The sequence below is a fragment of the Mycteria americana genome, chromosome 3 (assembly GCF_035582795.1).
Source record: "Mycteria americana isolate JAX WOST 10 ecotype Jacksonville Zoo and Gardens chromosome 3, USCA_MyAme_1.0, whole genome shotgun sequence".
Classification (NCBI taxonomy): Eukaryota; Metazoa; Chordata; class Aves; order Ciconiiformes; family Ciconiidae; genus Mycteria; species Mycteria americana.
The window spans coordinates 15743797-15754446 of NC_134367.1; the positions used below are offsets into that span (position 1 = coordinate 15743797).

The following is a 10650-nucleotide window of genomic DNA, read 5'->3' on the forward strand; positions in this document are numbered from 1 at the left end:
GGCCCGGCCCGGCCCGGCCCGGCCCCACCGCCCACCGCGCCGCGCCCCGCCCCGGCCGCCCGCCCCGCCCCGCCCCGCCCCGGCCCGGCGCGGCCCGGCCACCCGCCGCCTCCCCGCGCCGCCAGCCGCGCTCCGGGTAAACAAGGTGAGCCGTCCTTCCGCAGCCCTGCCGAGCTGTGCGGGGGGCTCTGCGGGCAGCCCGCCCAGCCGGGGCCCCAGCTCCGCTGTGCACCACCGCCGGTGTGATGCTGACCGCGGCGTGCCCCGCTGCCTGAGCTCCGGCAGGTCCTGCCTCTCGGAGGATTGCCCTTGCGGTTGGGGGTGAGATGTTAACTAATTAATTTTAATATAATAACAAATTAATAAATAATAATGGAATAAGCGCTTCTAAAAGAGGAGGCCGGCCCCCACCGCCCGGGCGCGGATGCCGGGGGCGTTATTACATGTGCCGGCGCCGGCGCTGAAGGCGGGCGTGCTTTTTTTCTCAATGAAGAAATCGGTTTTTTCCGGGCAGCGTGGGTCTCCGCGCACTAACGGTTGCAAAGCGGTTGCTTCCCGGTGCAGTCGGGTAGGAGGAGTTCTCCCGACTCCAGGTTCGTCTTAATCCATCCCAAAATTAAAACGAGGCGGGGGAACAGAGGGAAAACGTAAACCCTTTCGCCCTGCACAGAATGAGGTCGGTCTGTCCCCGCCCAGCACCACTGCGGTCTGCGAGGTTTTTTCACCCGCTCCCCTTTTATTGTTTAAATAACAGGAGTTTGGATATATTAAAGTTTGATGAACGGCTTCCTGAACTCATAATGAGCCTGGCGTTTACTCCCTAGAGTTTGTCAGGGTGTTGGTTGTGAATCCCTTCAAAACAACGACCAAAAAAAAAAAAAAAAGGGCAACAAAAAAACTAACACACCACACCCCCCCCAAAAAGAAAAACAAAAAAGCAAACAATCCGACATAAACCAGCAGTAAGAAGAGGACAGGGCAAGCAGGGCTCAGTCCCAGAGCTGCAGCCTTTGCAGGGTGATGCCAAGGGGCTGGCCATGTCTTGGCTCCCCTTTTCCCACATCAGCGCAGGGGAGGGTGAGAAATGGGAGAAGGGTTGTTTTAGGGTGAGGACCTACAGGTTTGGATGATGCTTGTTTTCAAGGGGTAGGGAGAAATGAACATGCTAATAATGAAATGACCTTGACAGAGGTGTCAAGGAGGTGCCTGTCCTGGAGGTGCCTGCTTAGGGGTAGAGAGAAACGCCTCTGAACAGGGCTCCAACGAGGCTATAGGAATTCCTTCATCGGGGCTGGTCTTGGCAGGGGAGTCTTCAGAAATGGCTGTGGTGAGGGGTAGCTCTCCCTCCACAGCTTTGCACCCGCCTCATCTCTTGTCCTCCACACTAGGAGCTCTGCGTGCCCTGTTATGCAGTTCTAAGAGAAATACGACTGAGAAAGGATTGTCATGATCTTAAGTTTGGCATGGAGAAGTTGAGCCTCTGGCAATAGACTGCTGGGGTTTGACCTGGTGAATGTCCCTTGGGTAGTGGAGAAGGACACAGAACCAGTGATGTGCAACAACTTGTAGGATGACCTGCAGACCTGGTCTTTGCTATCTGCTGTAAAATGAAAAGGTGTTTTCCTCCCATTCCTAAGTTATTCCCATCACCTCTGAATACTCTGTAACTTTTCAATACCATTTTTAGAAATGGGATGAGCAGTGCCGGATACTGAATCATTGCAAATAAGGACAAGCCATAAAGTTATGCAATACATTCTCCAGTCTCACATCCTGTGATCCAAATCAAACATTCTTTTCTTAGTAGATGGCTTTTTACACAATTTCTCCCTTCCTCTCCCCCTGCATACTCCTTCTAACTATGACAAAGCATGAGAGACCTAGGCTTTGCATCAACCTTTGTTCTCTAGACCAATGTTTTATGTTTAACTTTCTTAGTTACCCAGCATCAGCTGGAGCCACAGTCCCTAGCAACTCTGGAAAGGCTAGCCAGAGCCTCCAAGCCCAACAGGAGAAAGGAGTGAAAGGAGAAAGGAGTGAAAGGAGAAAGGAGTGAAAAATCCAGTTCATTCTAAGACTCTAGTTGGAAACTCCTGATTTTTAATAGAATCTGAAGAAGTGATTCAGGGTGGAATGGGATACACCTGACATAAATATTCAGGTTGAGAAGGAAGAAGTTATAAATTTCAGTTTCTGGATTTAATTCTACCCTTAAAGGCATGGAGGGATACATGTAGTGTGACTGGGAATGACACAGTTATCTACCTATGGGATCAATTTATCTCTTCCAGTATATTTTAATAATTTTACTTTCCTTTTCTATAGCATCTTTCCCCAAACCTAACACTTTGTAAACACTGCGTCTGCTCTCAGATATGTCAGTGAAACTACTGCCATTGCAGTCCAATGTTGAAGGAATAAGCTCTGAATGAACAAATTGTTATATTCCTTACAGAGACATTAGGTGTACATAATCCTATGCCTGTTTTTACTGATGTAAGTCTGTGTCAGCTGAAATCATAGAGCAAGGTCAGCATATAACATGTGAGATGTTAAAAGGAATCAGGTTCTAAAAGTCAGATCAAAGTCTGAAGACGAAGTCAGCAGTAAAGTTTTGTCTAACTGCTGCCTGTCTTGCATAGCTGTGGTGCTTATGTAGGAGGCATTAACCAAATGAGAAGAGATGCTTGACTTCAAACATATTGGCCAGAATGGCTGGGCTAAAGGGATGCCGTTGGCTGGTCCAAGCGTAAATGTCATGTTCACAGACCTTGGAGATTCTTGTTTGAAATAAACTGTGTTGGTAGTGGAAAGTATTGTTTCATTATATTTTCTCATTCAACTGAATGAGAGAAATTTTCTGAATATGAAAGATAAAAGAGTTACAAAATCAATGGTACCAAAGAGGTAGCTAACAGAATGGCATATGACAAAACTATCATGATCTCTCCATGACCTTTCTGAGGATACCGATACCTGTCAGAATGAAGGTTGCCTTCTTTCCCCCAAGTGAGCTGGGGAGGATTCCTTTTAGGACTGTTTACTGACTGACTTTTCATCTCTGAACTTCATTGTGCTCATCTGCCTTGTCTGGAAACTGTCACCCAGAGACACAGTCCCATTAGAAGTTTATCTTTTAAGTGGACTCTGCAATTATCCACTTCTTTGATGACTGTGTCCATTACTATAGCGCTGAGTTCCCTCTCTGGAATGGCTCTTCCTGCGGGAAATAGAGCTGGGCGGGTGGTTTCCCTGGAGCCTTATTTTCCCTTTTCCTGTTCTTCAGTGTCCCAGGAGTGTCTATGGAGGAGGCCTTCCATTTTGATGCTTTGGAAACTATCCACTCAGCTCTCCCCTTTTCTGTATCCAAGGTTTATCTGCAGGTAAACAGCAACAACAGATGTAAAAATTGGAGTTTTCTGTGTCAGGGACTAAGAAAAAAATATTAAGTGAAAAGACATCTGATTGTGTTATAAACCTAACCTTGTGCAAAGAAAAGTATCTTTTCCGTACCTCTGACTTTCAGTATGTTTTATCTTTTAGCATCTGCTTTTGCGTATATGGACTCTGTGTGGACAGGAGCCAACCCTCCCCCCCAAGCCAATAGCAGTCTTTCTTCCATTGATGTCAATGAGCTTAGATCAGAGCACAAGTCTTGTGAGTGATCAAAGACAGTTCTACATAAAAAAGACTTCCTTTTCCAGGTCAGTCTGCTCCTTGTCCCTTTACAGAAAATATATTATCAGCGTACAAACACAAGCCAGAACAAAAAGGATAATAATTTTTGAAGTGGTAAAATAAAGACCTTCATTTTATTTTTTGCTGATTTACAAAGTGCAGGGCTGAGCCTATTGGGAACATTAAACAACTATTAAGTATTGAGAACTGTCATATTGAGAAGACAGTCTCATTCCAGCAAAATTAATCCAAGTAGCTAGCTCAAAATATGCTTGCAAGTACCTCACCACCAGTTGTCAAGGCTGGATCCCCATGCCAACTTGGATATGTGTTTCTATTTTTTGTAATCATTTTTTGTAATCATTTACACTAGAACTTCAGTATGTTAGTAAGGAAGGCTAAGCAAAATGATAAATCATGGAACAGTAAAGGGACAAATTTTGTCTCCATACATCAAAAAGGGCAATTCAAAGACATGGAGACAAGCATCTCTTCTTTAAAAAGAGGTGTGATTTTGACTTTTGGTATGTGAGTCCATTTTTTATTAAATGAGCTTCTGTCAAGAGGTAACTTGACAAGAAATGTACCCATTTGCATGAACTGCACGTGTGGGGCTTACATGCGTGTGCAATAAGGATACAACAAAGTATGTAAGGATAAATACCTATGTGCCATATCTGTAGTCAGAATCAAGCCTTAGGCTTCATTCTTCACTCAAACAATTAAAAAAAAAGGTGTTATTGAATAACTCAGTGCAAGATTTACAACTGACTACAGTGCAATAAAAAAAAAAAAACCACTCCACAAAGTAATTTATGTACGGAAGCCAGTTAAATGAGGTAGAGAGAAGCAGGTCCAACATTTCTGCAAGCTGCCTTCTTGTTATATTGTACAGAAATTGTAAAGAAGAAAAGCTGTTAGCTGAAGTGCTGTGAGGTTTGTCTTCATATGTTTATTCATCTGGGACCTAAGAAGTGTCTTAGTTGTCTTCAGGACAAATCTCTGCGTATGGGAGAGTGCTGTGCCTAGGAGGCAAAGCAGTCCTTGCCTCAAGAATCAGTGATCTTTCTCTCTGGTTTCGGATCCCTGATTAGATAAAAATCTAAAGTATTAGATTTTTCAAAGTTATAATATTACACACCCAGGTTTTAGCTGTGGCTATGACCACAGTATGTTCCCAGCCTAGCCATTCCTGGTAGTTTAGAAACGTCCATCTGTATGTCGGATGCGTTGCTGATGGGTCTCAGATAGCATGAGCAAAAGCAAATTGACCTTCTAAATCACAACACTGTCCTCCAAATGAGACTGTCAAGACTGTGGGCTGTTGGCTACCCCAGCCAGACCTTACATTTCTCTGTTGCCACTAGCTCTCATTATTCACAGATGGCACTATTCTCAGAAGCTAAAAAGTGGTTGCGTTATGTATATCCGTATCAATGTTATCCTTCACTAATTAAAATGAATCTTAGGTGGTGGAATTCTCTTCTGAACGGCCCCCTCTTTTGGCTTTATGAAATTATCTGAGGAAAAGCACTCCCTCACTAGTCAGATATAAGTGGTGTGTCTTCGCATTTCCCACATTTTAAGTTATACTAGTATTGTTAAGAGAAGAAAAAGGGTGGGTTTATTTCTTTTGTAATGGGCCAGGTGAGTAGAGCACACCCATGGCTGTAAAATCAGGAAGAGAAGTGCTATGTTTGCACATTCCAGGGAAACCCTTATATGCAAGAGAAGCTATGAAATATGATGAGTAGTTATTCCTAACATTTTGGGATTGAACAGACTCAGACTCCCAGTTGCCATTAAGGGCTCTTTTCTTTTAGGGAGGTATAACATCCATTTTTCACTTTAGGAATAAGTTGCCTTGGGCAGTTATTTTCCAGACACATACATAACCTGAACCAGATCCCTCTTAGGCAGGTTTTGCTACCTCAGTTGCACCCATCAGCATGATGCTGGTGGAGGCGAATGTGAGATAGAAACATGACAACTGGATGTGCTTCTAGAAGTTGTTCTCCAAAACTTCATTGCAATCTTGTGTTGCCAGCTTTTTGGGTAGCACTGAAAAATGAGCAGGTTCCTAAAGCAGAGCTAGAAAGAAACACCACCCCCATCATTCAAAAGCACCTCTTGATGTACACAAGTAACTAAATTAGCTAAATTTGGATCCTATTCTTCACTCAGAAACATCTTTATTTTATTTACTTAAATATGTATGTTGATACAGTTTACACAGTTGCATTCACAGATGTTAAAGGCATAAACCATCACGACCATTTCTGACTCTTCAACATGGGTCATTAACTTACCTGGAATTGATTCCTGCTGAACAAGACCAGGACTGGAGAAGGACTAAACAGAAAAAGACATCCAGCTCTATCTATCACAGTGAGTGGTAAATGGTTGCAGTAGTTGCCTGTCCTTAATATAACTGAAATTATGCACCTTCAGCTTTCCATTGGATTTCCTTGTATATTTTTCTATCAGAGCGAAAACTCCCCTATTAGGCAGTGTCTGTTCCACATGAAAGCACTTAGAAACCATAATCAAGTTACTCCTTAGCTTTTACTTTGATACACTAAATCTAAATAGACTTACCCTGTGGAGTCACTCCATTTTACAGCCTTTTTTTTCATTCATATTCTTGTGGTTCTTCTCTGAACTACCTCCAATTTGCCAACATCCTTCCTGAGTTGCTGACATCAGGACTGACATTATTCCAGTAGCTTCTACCAATGCCAAATGCAGAAGTAATACAGCCTTTTTACTCCCCTTTGATGCTGTCCTCCGCACACAGAAAAAGATTGCATTGGCCCTTTTGGCAATGTGATTTCAGAGGGCTCTGGGGCTTAGCTGGTTGTCTGCCAGGACCCCCACTTCATTTGTCAGTCTCAGCTTCCCAAAGGAGAACCCTTCTTAAGTAAGTAAGGCCTGAGATGTTTGTTCTTAAACAGATTCCTTACGTTGGGTTACATGTGAAACACCTTTTGCACCTTTCTTTTGCACCTGCTCCGCAAGCAATGCCGAAAAGGCATTGCCCAACTTCTGCCCACTTCCAAATTTTGGGTCACTGAAAAATATTATTAGCAAAGGCACTGCTTTCTCCCGCATTGCTGACAGCATTGTTAATAAACACAAGGCTGATAAGCAGTCCCTGCAGAACCCACTCTCTGATAGCCCCATGTTACATTAGGCTGTTAGATCTAGCGCTAGCCAGCTTTAAAACAAGTTGATTGGCCAGGTGGTGTGTTCATCATATTAGTTCTGATTTCTGTCAGAATCTCCTGTGATACAGTATGGCAAATGCATCCAAAGTCAAAGTATACAATATTACCACAACTGCTTTTATCCACCAAATTTGTAGTCTCATAAAAATAGCACATTAATTTGATAAGATCTTTCTTCCATTAATCTGTGTTGATTGCCATTAATTAAATTGCACTGTTTTAATACTTTATTAATTGACTTTCCTATCAGCAACTCCATCACTTTGCCTGGAATAGACGTCAAACTGACAGGCCTATAATTACCTGGTTGCCCTATTTTGTCTGCAGAAGTATTGGCAAAATACTAACTTTCTTCCAGTCCTTCCTCAGAAGGATGCTGGTTTTAGCCAGTGTGCATGTCTTTCTTAAGTGTGGCTTTTTGAAGATCTAATGAAATTTTTCTGAGTTGCTGTAAATTATCGTTCACATTTTTGTTGGTTTAAATTTTCTCCTCCAGGCTGGCTGATACATCTCTTCATTTTTTTCAGCTTTGTGGAACAGGATCTTTTAAGGCAATAAGTATAAATTTTACTAGTTAGGACTTTATCCTGCTTACATGTAAAACATGTAAAATGCATTTTAAAAGCACATAAAACATAAAACCAAGTCATTATCACTTCCACCTAAGCAAACTCTGAATTTTGTGATTAATATTTCCCTGTCAGGATGAGGTCTAATGTAGAAGTTTCCCATGCCAGATACAGCTCTTTTTGAGTCAGGAAGTTGTTTTGTGTATTTTTTCTTGAAAATCCAAGAATGCTTTAGTACTTGCATCATGAGACATCCCTTTGCTCTCCCTTCAGATTTATCTTGCCAGGACTGAAAGTGCCATATATAGTGAAAGGCTTTTAAAAGGCTGATCGGGAAGGTCACCCTACACCCAGAGGTAGGGCTGGTTAGATGAGCCAATTCTGGGTTGTTTGGAACAAAGCCTTGCTTCATGCTATACTGTAAGTGTTACCACGCTGCTGGCACTGAAGATTGAAGTCCGTGAAAGCACTAAAACCAGAGAGTTTTCCTTGAGTGCTGGCCTGGGTTTCATCAGAACATATTAGCCAGGGAGAGTTACTCTCTGTCATGTTTCTGGCTCAGCACTGTGCTGCTACTGCCCAGGTGTGTCCTAGCTTTCAAACGATAAGCATCAGATCTGCCATAATTTGGGGAAGAACAAAAAAAGAATCAGATCATATCATTATCCTTCTGCATCTGTGCTCTGGTTGCAGGTAGCAGAAGTCTCTTTCAGGTCCCATGGAGCATGAAAAGTAGCAGCTCGGCAGGCACCAGCCTGTGCCTCTTTGTTTGCAAAGTGCTTCCTGTTTGGATTTCCATGAGCATTTTTTTACCCTCCACTTGCTTAAGTGATGACATCAACCGGACAGAAAGGTATATGACCTTACTTAGAATGATCTTTTCTCATCTTCAAGCATAGGAGTTTTGTAGGTATGCTAAAAAACACAACAATGACCATATAAAGTCAGACCAGTGGTCCATCTAGCACGGTATCTTCTGTCTGACACATGGCGACAGCAAATGTCTGTGGGAGAGGACAAGAACAGTGCAAGCATATAATGATAGACCCTCACAGCAGTCTCTCAGGCCCCTCTCCCAGTGATTTGCAGCCCATTTGCTCGCTGAACCAGCAGCAGTGCCTTTGTATTTGATATCCATCAGCGGATTTTTCTTCAGCGAATTCGTCTGATTTGCTTTTGAGCCCTCATGTGCTCTTAGCAACCGCAGCATCCTGTGGCCAGGCATTCCATAACTTAATTGTATATATGGAAAAGTAACTCTTTGTTTGAACTTGTGTCATTCAAGCCTCCTAATTTCATTTGATACCCCCTCGTTACTGCGTTAGAGGAGACAGCAAACAGTAATTCTGTACTTACTTTCTCCCCGCCATTCATGATTTTATAGACCCTGTATTATATCCCATCTCTTTTCCCAGCTGAAGAATCTCAATCTATTTAATAATTCCTTTTATAAAAGATCTCATTTCACTGTTCCTTTTCTACTTCTGCTATACCCTTTGGGATGGGAAACCAGAATCCCGCTCAATATTCAGGATACAGCAGCAGTATGGATTTATAGTGACACACTGTTGGCTTCTGGTTTGTTCTGTATTTCTTTCTAATAGTTGTTGATACTGACTTGCTTTTCTGACCACTACTAATTCCTGTGCCAAATGTGACAGTCTTGACTATGGCTGCATGTCATGATTCCAAGATTTTTGTGTCCCCTCAGTGATTAAGACCAGATCAGAGCCCATTGCTAGGTCATGCAGTTAAGATTTTTTTTTTCCCTCTTGTGAACTGCTTTGCATTTATCAGCATGGGATTTCCTCTGCCATTTTATTACCCAGTCATTCTGTCGCATAAGGCGCCTCTGCAGCTCCTCAGAGTCAGCTTTCATTTTTATTACCCCACATGAGCAAACATTGCAGACACATTACTTGCTCCCATTTGCTGATCATTTTGAATATAGCCTACAGGACAATATACGTACTAGGTGTTTGATACTGGGACCAGCTGGCACTACAGAGTAATGCCAGAGCCAACCTCCAAGGCAACATATGGATGCAGTCCGTGAAAAGGGGCCAGGCTGCAAAGAGAAAGCTCAGCCTTCCTACAAGCTTTTTGGAGCTTCAGAGATAGCCTTGGCTCCTTTTCTTCTTGAAAATGAAGTATGTAACTGAGGTACCTAAGTTGAAATCAGTCACCTTGGGCTCCATCAGTAGCCAGGAATGGCCCTCCTTAAGGACAAGTTAAATCCTAGGTGAGCTGAAAGGAAGTTTTCTGTCTCTGTCCATCAACCATAGGACAAAATTCTCCATTCTTAAGCACCCAATGTAAGTATCTCCAATGAGGTGGGATAAATCCAGACTCGGTTTGTAGGCTTTTTTTGGTGAATTGTAGACTGTGCAATTTTACAAGCGCAGGGAAAGCAGAGTTATATGGTATCACCTAGGCTGGAACACTGGCTATTTGAAGCATGTTATAGCTGATCTATAATTCACATGCTTATTTTGACAGGCTGGCTCTTGTTAGTTTTCAATGGGTGTGGGAGGAAATAGCAGTGCATAAAACTTGCACATTACTAATACCATTGCCATATAAAACAAATATTTGAATAGGAAGTTTCAGAAATGATTCAGTGCTCTAGCTACAGAATATCCTACAGGAATTTTTTATAGTAACAGAATTAATGAAAAGCAAATCCTATTTCTCCACCATGGGCATAGGGTGGTCCCAGTGCAGCAGAACCAGTGTGATACTCTATCTCAGGGATAGAAAAAGCAGCCTCTGCAGATTGCTGGCCCCCTGGGTGACTGAAGCTTGCTTTGAAAGGACTCCTTGAGCTGAGAGGTTGCTATATGCTTTTTCAGTGACTGCACCAGACCATGTGTGGGTGCAGCAGACAGGGGCTAAAAGCCCTGAGCTGCAATACAGAAGCAATTGAAAAGCCACTCTGTTGTTGCTGCTCTACCAACTGCAAAGGAAAACTCTCTTCCCACCCCTACAGACTATTCTAACCACATCCTTTGAAGGTACTGAAGTTATTTCACTCACTTAGCCCACAGTTTTCTCAACATTAAGTCATAACTTGAAAGCTACAGGGTGAGGAGATAATTGTTACGTCAGTAACAACATTTCATTCAGACACTGTCATAAGCAGAGGATTTCTAGGTGCTGAAAATGTGATATGACCA

The 10650-nt window shown here is 42.8% G+C and overlaps 1 long non-coding RNA gene across 1 annotated transcript; it reads left to right on the plus strand.

The window, feature by feature from the left end:
* The first annotated feature begins 60 nt into the window (after positions 1–60).
* LOC142408025 (uncharacterized) lies at positions 61–8318 on the plus strand. Its single transcript, XR_012775130.1, has 3 exons — positions 61–145; positions 3544–3704; positions 8168–8318. It is a non-coding gene; the product is annotated as an uncharacterized LOC142408025 (long non-coding RNA).
* Positions 8319–10650: the final 2332 nt, after the last annotated feature.